A 13,991-nucleotide genomic window follows, 5' to 3' on the forward strand; every position below is an offset into this window, starting at 1 on the left:
TTTTTTTTTTTTGCCATGAGTGTTGATGAATGATCCACGATGTTCTCTTTGCAGCACGGCAGTTTTTCTCCTGCTTCTTCCTGGAGGGAAGCCAAGAGGCCGAGGAATTGGGTGAGTTCACAGTCATGTTGTAGGGATTACACATTGTGATTCCGGACGTCAGGCTGGTGAAATTCCGAAGCTGAGTTTCCGTGGAGAAGGAGATGCTGGGTTAACCCCAGTGTTTGTTGGTGGCTGCAAGGGAATGTGCCTGTTAACCTGGAGTGCTTCTCTTTCCATGCAGCAGGACAGTCAACCTTGCGTTGAAAAGATCAAAGATCTTGCCTTGGAAGTGCTGCGTGTGGATGGGCCAATGAGATGGGGGTGCTGATGTGGCCCTTCTGATAGCTCCTCTGTCTCTCTTCGCCTACATTGACCACAACTCCCCTTCTGTTGACATCTCAGCATCTAGAGACAGCACTGGGAGTCAGGAAGCCCGGGTTCTAGGCTTGGGCCTCTCACTGACAAGCTGTATTACTTTTTAAAAAAATTTTATTGAAGTAGAGTTGATTTACAATGTTGTGTTAATTTCCTCTGTACAACAAAGTGACTCACTTATACACACATATATATATATTCTTTTTCCTATTCTTTCCCATGGTTTGTCATAGGATACTGAATATAGTTCCCTGTGCTACAGCTGTATTACTTGAAGCATAATATTCTATATCTTAGCCTCATCGTTTAGAAGGTGGAGAGGGTAGCACCTGTCTTACCTACCCCCTCCCAGGTTACTGCGAGGAGAAATGCAGAATAACATGTGGTAAAGTACTTCATGAGAATATAACACTCATATAAGCTGGTGTCATCCCTGTGACATGCTTGTCTCATACACAGTGTGTACGTGAACCACCAATGACAATGGGTTATTAGTTGGTTATTCACGCTGGATTTGGCAGTGAATATTTTTGTGGAAAATAGCTGGAATGAAATTGTTTAACCATGGCTTGAGCTAATTGCCATCCAGTATACATCTGTGAGCCCCAGGAGGGGTAAATGCAATCCTATTGCCAGATGGGCTCTAGGATTTGAATGGCCAGCAGCCAAGTAGCTGCTGGTTTGTTGCATGTAGTAAGGAGTCATGCTACCTACATATTTCTCTCTCTCTTTCTCTCTCCCTCCCTCCCTCCCTCTCTCTCTCTCTCTCTCTCTCTCTCTCTCTCTCGTGCGTGTTGGTAAAAACGTGATTGCGTCCGGGGAAGCAGGAGCTATATGCAGATGTCTGCGTTGTGCACTGGAGTGGTCTGTTGCCTGGGAACAATAAGACAGGCACTGAGATGAGAGGGTGTACCCAGCTCTGTGTCGAAGGAGTGGGCATACTCTTCTACTCAGTCTGACTGGGAGGTGGAGTGGCTGCTTAACCGACTGCCCTGCCTAATAGATATGTACCACATGCATGGAAGATGCAGGCTGAAGGGAATGAGGACATACCAAACATACTTACTGCTAAATTATACTCCATACAATCCAAAGTAGTTTTGTTGATCAAGAAGCAGTTTGGAATCTCACAGCTTCTCTCAGCAACCACATGAACTCGGCTGATCACTAAACTGTAGGTAACATTACCTTATGTTTATAAACTGCTTGAGAGCCTGCGTGCATTGCAGAGTACTTTATAGTGTCCCATCCTCTCATCTTGATTTTGAGTGTCACAGCAACGTTGTGCAGGAGGTACTGTGATTTTCCACTTGCTACTGATGGGAAACAGTTCAGAGAGGTGAAGTGACTTGTCTCAGGCTCAGACGGCTAGAAAAGAGAAAAGGCTGGACTTGAACCCAGGTGACATGGCAGTGAATCCGGGCTTTGTGTGCAGTGCAAGCCCAATTTCAGCTATGTTACCAGCCATGGAAAAGATATATTGGTACTTTAAAAGAACACGTATTTTCCTAAAGAATAGGGAAAATGATTCCTCTTGGTTTTGACTTTTGACCAATATTACACGTTAAATAAGCACTATTACCATTATTCCAAGGGATTTAACAAAGCTTTAGTGTCTTCATTCCTTCTCCCCTTCTCCCTTTCTCCCTGTCTGCCTCCCTGCTCAGCTCTGTCTTCTCTAAGAGAGAATGCAGGTGTCATTACAGACAAACTGACCGGCTGCTTATGCTGCTCCATTGAGGCATTTGGGACTGTCCCAGAAATGGGAGAAGTAAAGAAGTCAAACTGAATGCTCTCTGGGACTTCCCTGGTGGCGCAGTGGTTAAGAATCCGCCTGCCAATGCAGGGGACACGGGTTCGAGCCCTGGTCCGGGAAGATCCCACGTGCCGCAGAGCAACTAAGCCCGTGCGCCACAACTACTGAGCCTGCGCTCTAGAGCCCACGTGCCACAACTACTGAAGCCTGTGTGCCTAGGGCCTGTGCTCCACAACAGGAGAAGCCATCGCCATGAGAAGTCCGCACACCGCGACAAAGAGTAGCCCCCGCTCACCACAACTAGAGAAAGCCTGCATGCAGCAACCAAGACCCAACGCAGCCAAATAAATAAATAATTAACTAAAAAACAATTGAGTGCTTCCTTTAACCAGAGAGTTGCATCATCAGTAAGTAGTTGAATGCTTTCTGTGCAAATAAAGGGAGAAATGCTTACAGAGTACGTTTCTGAATCAACAGCGAAAGATAGTATTGGCGATGTCATCAGGCTAACTGAGAAATCTCTTAGCAATGACAGAAGAGCAGGACTGTATTTGGTTCATATTGACTTTACTGAAGATGTACACACACTTGCTCAATGGTTCTAAGTATGTTGCAGGCTTAGGAATGGATTTCTGGTTTGTCTCACAGTCATAAAAAGTTCGTTAAATCATAACATGTATTTGGCAGCCCTCCCAGGGCTGTACCCATAGCTGTTACAAAGTCTCTCATCAATGCATGCTTCAAGGGGTTACCAATTGATATTTAGAATATTTTTACTCCCCAGTAGGTTGGGCACACAGGGAATTTGCAGCAATATCCGTGTAGGATACTGATGACCCATTTGACCTAAAGGGGGATTTGGGGTCTGCTGTACTACCAAGGAGAGGAATTTTTTTTTGTGGTACGTGGGCCTCTCACTGCTGTGGCCTCTCCCGTTGCGGAGCACAGGCTCCGGACGCGCAGGCTCAGTGGCCACGGCTCACGGGCCCAGCCGCTCTGCGGCATGCGGGATCCACCCGGACCGGGACACGAACCCGCGTCCGCTGCATCGGCAGGCGGACTCTCAACCACTGCGCCACCAGGGAAGCCCCGAGAGGGATTCTTTAACCAAGTCTGCAAGTGCCCCAGCTCTCGTGACCTAACTTTGGAGCCAGTGATTGGGGGATGGCATTAGAGACTGTTTCACCACTTGGACTTCTGAATAAATATGTGGCATTTTGAAGAGAGATGCAGGGAGAAAATAAAAGGATCTGGTCTCAGGTAGTACCAGGCAAGCTCATGTGAAATTACTTTTTGTCAAACTCGATGTGTCCGCAAACTTCAGTGGCAGCAAATGCAGCCTTTGAGAGGGATTGTGTTCTTGCTCTGTGATTCATTAGTGTCAGGCAACATGCCCTGCTGAAAAAGATGGCAAATCGGGAATGTTCTGTCTGTCTGGCAGCCCCAGGAGAGCTGGGGAAAATGCAGAATCCTCATGATCAATTGAGTTCTCATGGGACCCACCAACAGGCAAATTCACCAAAAATCAAGAGTCTCTATGGAAGGAAATAATATGGCAGAGGAAAAAGGATCTGCTTCCACAGCCTTTCACTCTTCTAACCTAGGGCTTCCTGTTTCTGTTTATAGGCAAGAAAACCTGAATGTGTTTAGGGTCATAAGGGTACATTAGTATTGCTAAGACATATCTTGATGCAGATGGATTCTGTCGATGTGGCAAATGTGCAGCGAGCGTGGGTGATGTTTACGGACATTACTATCTAGCAGTGCTCATTACAACTTTCACTGGCTTATAAAATGATTTGGACATTGTCGTGTGCTCAGGTTACATGTAAAACAAATTTTTCTCCCTTGAGGAATATTAAAAACCAGACTGAGGAGGAGAATGCCTAAAGAGCTCTTAGAGGCTTGCACACTCGCAAGCACAAATAAAGAATATTTGACTGAGCCTTAACTCTGATAAAGGCAGCCTAGTAAGAGGCAAAACCCTGGGGAAGCAATCGAGCATTTCCAGTTCATGTGGGAATGTGAATTTTACTTACTAATGAGAATATTATAGATACATTTCGTTTAGAATGTGCTTTTCACACCAGATCCTCAGTTGGGTATCTCAGCTGGGTTTCGCTTGAATTTGTTACCTTACAAAGTTAAACACAGGTCTACGGCAGTCCCAAAGCCTCTATGTTAACCTGGAGCAGCATCTTAGACCAGCTTCTGGAGGTCTGTGAGAGTGACCTCAGATGGCCATCAGAGGATGAAGAAGGATGTGGGAGCCTGGGAACGAAAGGTGAGAAGAGGAAGGTGGTAGAAAGCTTCAAGAGCCCAGTGAGCTTCCAATAAATTGCCCCAAATGATTGCTCCCTGGATGGTTTAGCGCGAAATGTTCAGTGGAATCTGAGGGCAAATGCTAGATTTCACTAGTGCCTCTGATAAATGGCTCAGTCCACTGTCTGCTTTACTTGAAAAGAAGATCATGAAACCTCCCTTTCCCCCCATTGCTTGTTGATTATAATGATCCCAGGCATTTCAAAGGCAATATATAATCTAAGGGATATAAAATGACATTTAGTTACAGCATCAGTTCCATTCAGAATGGCTTTGGGTTTTTTTTTTACATTTGCTCAAGGGTGAGCCACAGGTTGGCCATCCCTTGTTCAGGCTATTTTGAAGTGCCCCTTTCTTTGCACCTCCCACAACCACAAAGTCCCATTGCTTGGCCCAGGGATGTTAGGTTGGCATAATATCCCTAGCATCAAAATAATAATTCCTCTTTGTTTCGTTTTTGGCACTCAAATTCAAAAAGGTTGACACTTCATAAGAGTGTTAAAGTAAAGCGATGTGCTATTTGCATGAAGGTAATTGATCCATGAAGCATATATCTTACTTAACAGTGTGGTTTGGTACATCATGCTTATGTTGAGACGATTACTTGCTGCACAGTAAATATGCTAGAATAGTTTAGGAGCAGTAGATACAGCTTGAAATATATATTTAAAGGTGTTGGCAAGGATGACCAACTGACAGCTGGTTTGCCATTGCCCATTTGTCTCCAAGTGGCCACCTGGCAAAGGGCCTTGGTCTCTCCTCTCACAGACATACATCGGATAAAGTAGGAATAGAGTTTTATACCCACAGTGAATTTATTCCTGGAGTAAACAGTTCCAACTGAAGGACAGTTGTGGTGAAAGTAGTTCTTTCTGTTTCACTGTGAATAACCCCTAGGAAGCCAGTTGGTTTCTGGCCACTCCAAAGCAAAGGCCAACTAGCAGTTGGTTTTCACCAATAGCCCTTCCAGGATCTATGAATGTCTGCTGGAGAACGCAAACTTTCTGGGACTGATCATTACATTTAGGGGAAAAAGTTTTGTTTTATTTATTTATTATTAAATTTTATTTATTTATTATTAAATTTTATTTATTTATTTAGTTTTGGCTGTGTTGGGTCTTCGTTGCCGCGTGTGGGCTTCCTCTAGTTGCAGTGAGCGGGGGCTACTCTTCGTTGTGGTGCGTGGGCTTCTCATTGTGGTAGCTTCTCTTGTTGCAGAGCATGGGCTCCACGTGCACGGGCTCAGTAGTTGTGGCACGCAGGCTCTGTAGTTGTAGCTCGTGGGCTCAGTAGTTGTAGCTCGTGGGCTCAGTAGTTGTGGCTCGTGAGCTCTAGAGCCCAGTCTCAGTAGTTGTGGCTCACAGGCTTAGTTGCTCCGCAGCTTGTGGGATCTTCCTGGAGCAGGGCTCGAACCTTTTGTCCCCTGCATTGTCAGGCGGATTCTTAACCACTGTGCCACCCAAACTGAAGCCCAAGTTTTGTTTTCTAATTCAGAAAAGAACTTCTTGATTCCTTGTTGCCTGTTTGCCATGACATTTTGAAAAGGCAAACCAGATGCTAGATGTTGGGGAGGAAGAAACAGCTCTATTGTCAAATTGCATTCAGAGCCTGTCACATAGTCCTTTGAATCTTCTCAGTGGTGACAAAACTTTGTCCTCTGAGAACAGGCTATATTTGAACAAACAGCTAAAAGTCATTAGAGCCCACACTGGTGAACAAGGTGGGTGACCACTCTCAGCAGTGAATGTTTAGGATTCTGAAATGAGCTGTGTCTCTCTGGTAAGGAGACAGATTCTCCTGTGTGGCTTCAAAGTGAGCTTTGGAGGCAGTTCTGATAAAGAGGACTGCAGAAGCGTTGGAACATTGGATCAGTGCTCATGTCCTTGGAATCAGTGTATGTCCTCCCATGGGTGCCACTCAGAAGGTCATCATTCACTTGGATACGAAAGTTCTGGTGGTTGGTTGAAAAAGAGAAACCACATTTTACTTTGTTGTCATGCATTGTATGAATGTGGATTATAACACCTGGAGTTCTTTATAATTTTTGCCCAGTTCTGAAAATACAAGTCTTAGTGGTGGCATAGGAGACACCCAGATAATGGACTTTGGAGTCAGACAGACCTAGTTCTACTTACTAGCCACGCTAGGTTTTGATTGTGTGTTAGGTTTTTGACTTACCTTTCTACATCTGTTAAGTATCTGTTTCACAACACTTTTTATGAGTATTAAAGGAATCCATGTACATGAATGTACATTTAGTACTGTGCCTGGCGCGTATTAGGGGCTCAATAAATTGTTGCTATTATCACTGCCATCATTATTATTACTACTACTGTTGTTGCTGTTACTACAATGAAGCAGATACCCAATGGTAGAGAAATGATTAGGGGACTATTTTGTAAGTATTCACGGATAGGATGGCACTGCTGTAGGCAGGGGATATGGGAATGGAGGAGGTGTGGAGGAAGGAGAATCAAGGTCATGGGTAGACGGTGAATCTAGGGACATTTTGAGGGCAGAATGGAGGTGATCCCCATCTGTTTCTGAGCCTTCCATTTTTAGCAGAATATGTTGGTTTTTCAGGGAAGTTGGTAATGGAGATTTGTTTAGAGTTTATCATGCAAATGTTAGAGGTCAAAAAACCACATTGATGTTCTCCTCAATTAAGCTGGAAATATTTAAGACATTTAGACAATTAACTGCCTCGTTTACATGAACACTATGATAAATTAAAACATCCAAGATTGGCCAGAAATCACCCCTCCCCCCCCGCGCCCACCCCACCCCCACCCCCACACAAACGGGATCGACAAAGTAAAATTTCAACCGGAGCTGAGTTTTCTCTCCTAGCCACTCTGTGCTCATCGGTTGCATGCTGTTTGGTCACTTTCGCCTTGGAGTCCCTCTTTTTTGCCGATGAGTTTCACAGTAATGAAGCTATTTAAAGGTAGGCTCTGGGGCTTTAAACATGTATTATGAACATGTTTCATATGCATGCAGTGACTCAGCTGATCCACAAGCTTAGCCAAAAGCTCAGGTGGAGTGACTTTGACAGAGCTCCTGGTAATAAGGGGATATCGTTGAGAAGAGCAGCTGCAAATTCCCATGCACTGTTCCTTAGAGGAAGCTGAATATTTCTCAATATCAGTTGGAGAGCAGTTGGTGGGGAAATGCTTGTCTCGTGCACTTCTGCTTCCTTAGTCTCCTGCCCTGAAGTAAAGCTCACTTGAAGGATCATAAATAAGAAGCTGCAGAATTCCTGCTAGTGGAAGAGACACACGTGTGTTGAGTGATAGGCCCTCATTCGAAATGAAAGGCATTGTGGGAGATGCCTGGGGCTTTTGGATTAATGCTGCCTCACCGAGGCCCTTGGATCACTGTGGAATCTGCATCTTCTCATTTTTTTTATTGTGCTAAAAACCATATAAAATAAAATTTACCATCATAACTATTTTAAGGGTACAGCTCAGTAGTGTTAAGTATATTCACCTTGTTGTGCAACAGATCTCTAGAACTCTTTTCATCTTGTGAAACGGAAACTCTGTTCCCGTTAAACAACTTCCCATTTCTCCCTCCCCCAAGCCCCTGGCAACCAGCATTCTACTTTCTGTTTTTATGAGTTTGACTACTTCAGATACCTCATATAAATGGAATCATAGAGTATTTGTCTTTTTGTGACTGGTTTATTTCGCTAAGCAAAATGTCCTCAAGGTTCATCCACATTGTAGCATGTGTCAGGATTTCTGTCCTTTTCAAGGCTGAATAATATTGCATTGTATGCATATACGACATTTTGTTTATTCATTCATCGTGAATGAACCTTTAAGTGCATCTTCTAATTTTAAGGGGACCTTTTGTCCACTGCCCCTACCTTACAATCTCACACAGTGTAAAATGTCAAAAGATAAGATCTTGGCAATTAGGGAAAGTGCATTACAAGAGTTGGCAAAATGAGGGAAGAGAGAAGAGCATTATTTATTTAATTCATCATGGTTCCTGCATGCTGAGGGAATCCCACTAGCTATACTATTTTGAAGTATAAGTAAAAAAAAGTGTAAGTCATAAGTGTCTTGGGACCAGGATTTCCAAATCTCAATTTTCATAGACAACAGAGCACTTGTTTATCATTAGCACAGCTTCTATAAAATAATGAAAAGATTTTCAACCTGTGTAAGGTTGAGTTGATGAATAATGTGGTAAAAAGAGAGAACATGAGTGAAAACACCTAGTACAGGGACTAGTGATGTAGGAGGCTCAATAAATGTTGATTAAAGTAATAGTTAACTTACTATTTTTAAAATTTTTATTGAAATATAGTTGATTTACAATGTGTTAGTTTCAGGTGTACAGCAAAGTGATTCAGTTATATATACATATATATATATATAACTTATTAAGATGTGTATATATATATATATATATATATATACTTTTTAAGATTCTTTTCCATTTTAGGTTCTTACAAGATATTGAGTATAGTTCCCTGCGCTATATAGTAGGTCCTTGTTGCTTATCTATTTTATCTATAATAGTGTGTATATTTTAATCCCAAACTCCTGATTTATCCTTTCCCCCCTTTCCCCTTTGGTAACCATAAGTTTATAGTTAACTTACTATTAACTATTTCATTAATATGGGTTGCGTGCCTTCTGCGTGCAAGGCCCGACTGAACAAGTGGAGTGGGGTATAGAACTATGAATTGACCTAGCTGCTATTTGTTGAGTGTGTCAAAGAGAAAACTAAGTCAGAGGCAGAATTAACAAAGCCTGCTGACTCATAAACTTGCTGCAGTAACTTTTATTTCAGCGGGGGTACAAAAGTGTTAAAGCACGAAGACCGTCTTTGATTGGCAAGCATTCAATTAATGTGGGGATTTTGGAAGCAGAGGAAACTTTCTAATTGATCTTCAGGTATGGTTGGCAGTCCTTAGTCGGCTGCATGAGGGTAAACAAGCGTTTTAGGGACATTTCAATAGAGCAAAGTTTATTCAGTGTTAAGAGTGGAAGATTGTCTGTGGCTGGCCATTTCCTGGAACAACTCAGGATCGATGGGGTGTGTACTTGTGGTCAAACTGTCATCGTGGTCCTTATGGTGAAGTACAGAGAGGTTAAATAACTTGTCTGAAGAGCCATATTTGGTAAGTAGCAATATTCTTTAGAAAACATGATCTATAGCGACAGATGGGAAAGAAGGGACATTGGTTCTGTTACAGAAGAGAAGGCTAAGACATGTGCCTGGTAGAGAGGTATTTATTCTCATTTAAATCATCATCTTCATCCCCTTAAGCAATATTTATTAAGTGCCCTGACACCATATGCTGAATGAGGCTTTTGGGATCTCAAGAGAGAAGAAGTAATAGATTTGTTTTTCTCAGCAAAAAGAGGAGCATTTTGTGATATTTTTGTTTGCTCATGCACTTCTCCCTGTATTTAAGATAATCCAACTTTATTTTTCTTCAATTGCTGTTGCTTTTGAAGGGGAAACTGAAAACAATCGTAGACCAAATGCTTCTCAGCAGCAATAGTCTGTATTGTCATTTTTCAGAAATCCCAACAAGAGATTGGAAAGAGCCTTATCGGGCCAGTGAAAGAAGAGAGGGGATGTCTCTCATTTCAGGTATCTAAGCAAGGCTTAGATGATCTTGATTTTGAATTTGATGCATGAGAAGTCAAAATAGCATATTTCAAAGTAATACATTCTTCTAAGTTCAGATTAGGGCCCTAAGGTCTAGGAGGGAGCCAGGGGGGCCTTCCTCAGAAAGTTTCCGCCCTCCATTTTCCTTGGATTAAGTAGTGTGAACACTAACAGGTGCTGAAGAGAAGTGACGCCATTGTTCTTCTGCCCCACCTGTAGGGCATTTCTCAGATTGTTTCCGGGGGTGGAGGAAGGAAAGCAATTTCATCCTGGAAACAACCACAGCCATAGTCTCAGCCCCAAGCTGAAAACAAGGGATTCAAAACTGTAGGGAGTCAATGTATCATCTGGAATCCTATGAAATGTGCCACTGCTTTCTTTTTTTCTCTTTTTTTCTACATATGGGCCTGTCCCACTCATTTTTCCTCTGTATCTATCTAGCAACATCGCCACCACCTCTGTCAGAGGACTATGATGGATATATGGGTGTGCAAAGAACTCCAGGCAGACAGGGAGACATCTGCTCTTCCACTGTTGCACGAACAGGAGGGCAGTGAAAGCCCTGACTGTCAGAACTACCCTTTTTTGAATGTTCACCATGCCCCGGGAAGGGCATGTGTCTCGTCGCTTTTTTTTTTTTTTTTTTTTTTGCGGTACGCGGGCCTCTCACTGTTGTGGCCTCTCCCGTTGCGGAGCACAGGCTCCGGACGCGCAGGCTCAGCGGCCATGACTCGCGGGCCTAGCCGCTCCGCGGCATGTGGGATCCTCCCGGACCGGGGCACGAACCCGTGTCCCCTGCGTCGGCAGGCGGACTCTCAACCACTGCGCCACCAGGGAAGCCCCTGTCTCGTCTCCTTTAATCCTCAGAAGAACCCAGTGGGGTAGGTACTATTGTTAGTATTTCCATTTTATGCATAAGAAAATTGGGACTCCAGGAAGTTAGGTAACGTGCTCAAGGTCACACAGTTAGGATAGAGGAGGGGTCTGGACTCAAACCCAGGTCTGTCCGCTCTGTTGGACTTGCCACTTTGGGATTTCTTTCTGACCCCAATTCCTAATTTTCATGTTAAGTACTAAAAGCTGCGTATTAGAATACATGTAAGTTCTGCCTTGTAATCATGCTTAGAACAGCAATTCTGGAGACCTTGGGGGGTTGGTTTGAAAAGGCTGAACCCACTCCACAGCTTATGGCTAGCCTCCTTCCTCGAGCTTGGGAGACTTGGCCCTTTAAGTGGAAAGCGGAAGTCCGAGCGCAGGTGTATCAGCTATAGGTGCTTCAGTGGCTACGCAATGACAGTTAAGAGAAAGAAAACAGGTTCTAGAGAAACCCTAGCAGGTCGTTCTGGACTGACCTCATTTACTCCCCCCACTTTCCTGATGGGAAAACTGAGGCTGAGAGAGTGCCAGTGCGGTTACCAGGTGAGTTAGTGGCGGATCTTGGACTTGTCTCTGGGTTTTCCAGACCAGAACTTTGCTTGAGAATGCTGCCTGACTTTGCACTTGGGACATTTCTTCTTTCTTTAGCATCGTGACTAGTGACAAGCACTGGTGGCAGCAGGCGTGGGAGCTGGGAAAGGGTGCTTCTGCGCTTCGTTAAGATGGAGGGCAAAAGAGAAGTGAGGACTGTTTCTCTGAGCCAACTTGGAGGAGCAGTAGTGTTAATTACAATCATTTTGCTGTGTTGATATGGCATTATCAATTTGATTCTGTTGAAAAACAGTGTAGAATGTTGTCTGCTAGAAAGTGGCCATTTGATGCTGGTACCTGATATTTAGATATAGTTTGCAGTACAAATAGGGGTGCATGTGGCCATCTCAGGCAAATCCCAAGTGACTCTTGTCTTTGTCACAGAACTTAAGTGCATTTGGACACAATTATCAACACTTTCCTTCTAATGAGTCTGATTAATCCATACATACAGTGGAGCGTACTCCTTATTAACAATCCCCACGCGAACCCTTCACAGAGGTACTTTGAGTCTCCCTGTCAAATGTCATATAGGGTTTCCAGACGAGGTTCAGTACAGCTCTGCAAACAGAATGGGGAAAGATCAGGCCTTTCCTGGCCATATTTGCTTTCCGTTGCACATGTGTTTCCCCGTCCCTGCTCTCACAGCATCTTATGAAAAAGCCTCCCTACCTTGAAGAAATATAACAGCAGGTCTGGGGAGATGGGGAGCATTTTGTAAGGGCTTCTTCATCCTGACTTTTGCATTTACACCTCATTTCTTTTCAGGCTCTGGATGGACGGGCCACTGCTATTGGTACAACTGGTTTGACATTTCAATGAGTTGAGTAGCAGGTGGAGCAGCTGATGGGGGACAAGACCTCTGGGAAAGCCAGGGAGGTAGCTGCCGCGGAGGGGGAAGAATCTTGTGGAGCCCGAGTCTTCTCGAAGCTCCTAACAATGAGCAGTAAATCTCCCCTCCCCCAGCCCCTGCCAGTCCTTGGTGTTCACAAAGCCACCCAAATTCCCTCAGCCACTCCTACAACCTGGGGCCACCAAATACCACTGGCACAGCTCCTTTCAAGTAACAGGTAGTTCCTGTTCCTCTTGAGGCCCCAGCTTTCCTGCCTTATTCTCTATATCCATGCTCTTCTCTCCAGCCCTGCTCTGTTTTGTTAAATCCAGTGGTCAGTTTTCAGTCCTCCCTGTCTTAATGTCTCAGCAGCATTTGACCCAGCGACTGCTCCCTCTTTCTTGAAATTCTTTTCTCCCTTGGCTTCTGGGACACCTCACTCCCCAGAATTTTCTCCTCCCTCTCTGGCCTCCCCTTTTTTCTTTATCAGGCTCAGTTTCCTCCTCTTCCCAACTTATAAATGTTGGAGTGACCCAGGACTGAGTCCTGGGCACTCTTCCTCTTTTCTACATTTTCTCCTAGCAAATGATGTCATCTAGCACAAACAAACAAACAACTCCCCCAAACGCCACAAAAAAACACCAACAACAGCAACCACCACCACCACAACAAAAAGTCCTTACAAAGACGTAGAGTATGTGAAGGGGATGCTGTGTATTGGTAAATAGGTTGAGAATGTTAATTGGGAACCAGAGAGTAGGAGGTGATGGCTGTCAGGCTGAGGTCTTTTATTTTGTAGGCAGTGTGGTTCAGGGTGAGGGCACCTAGAGGCATGTGAGCAGGGGGGTGACGTGATCAGACTTGCAGTTTTGGAAGATGTATCAGAAGGCAGACCATGAGAGCTTATCTTTTCCTCTGAAGAGGTAAAGGCAGTAAAAATCCTCTTCCATTTGGACAGGTAATAAAGAGTTGCACTGAAAAATCTGCTCACATACTTGGCAAAACAGGTGGGGTCTTCCCTTTCACTGTCCTGCAGAGCTTCAGTCTAGCCATAGTCTTAGGTGAGTGCTAAGCAGCTTTCCTGGCTCTTAATCATTTTCAAGTAGCCGTTGAGAGGGTCGGGCAGACAAGTGTCTTCCCTTTTAGGCCTGCATCTGGTGGAGAGCACCCAGACAGTAAGATCCTGGGGGAAAGTTATGTATTTGAGCTCTGAAGTCCTTCTTTTAACTTTCTTTAGTTTTTCTGCATTACGGTTACACGTTTCAGGTCCTTTAACCCAGGATAGTTATTGCAGCCAATTATAATAGCAATTTTCCCCAAGATACTGACTTTGTTCTGCAAATGGCACATTCATAATTACATTATTTTTACGCATCACCATAAAATACCAAGAGTCATCTAATATATCATTGACAAGAGGTAAGTTTTAGAGAATTTAAAATAAATTGCTGAAAAAGTTAGATGACTTCTTATTATTATTCTCTTAGAGCCCAAACAGCTGTCACTTGTGACTGAAAATCACATCTGATTGGCTGGTATCAGCATTAGGGTTTGAAGTGAGGA

This window comes from Monodon monoceros, unplaced genomic scaffold (assembly GCF_005190385.1).
Source record: "Monodon monoceros isolate NGI ecotype Baffin Bay Population unplaced genomic scaffold, NGI_Narwhal_1 Super_Scaffold_22, whole genome shotgun sequence".
NCBI classification, from domain to species: Eukaryota; Metazoa; Chordata; class Mammalia; order Artiodactyla; family Monodontidae; genus Monodon; species Monodon monoceros.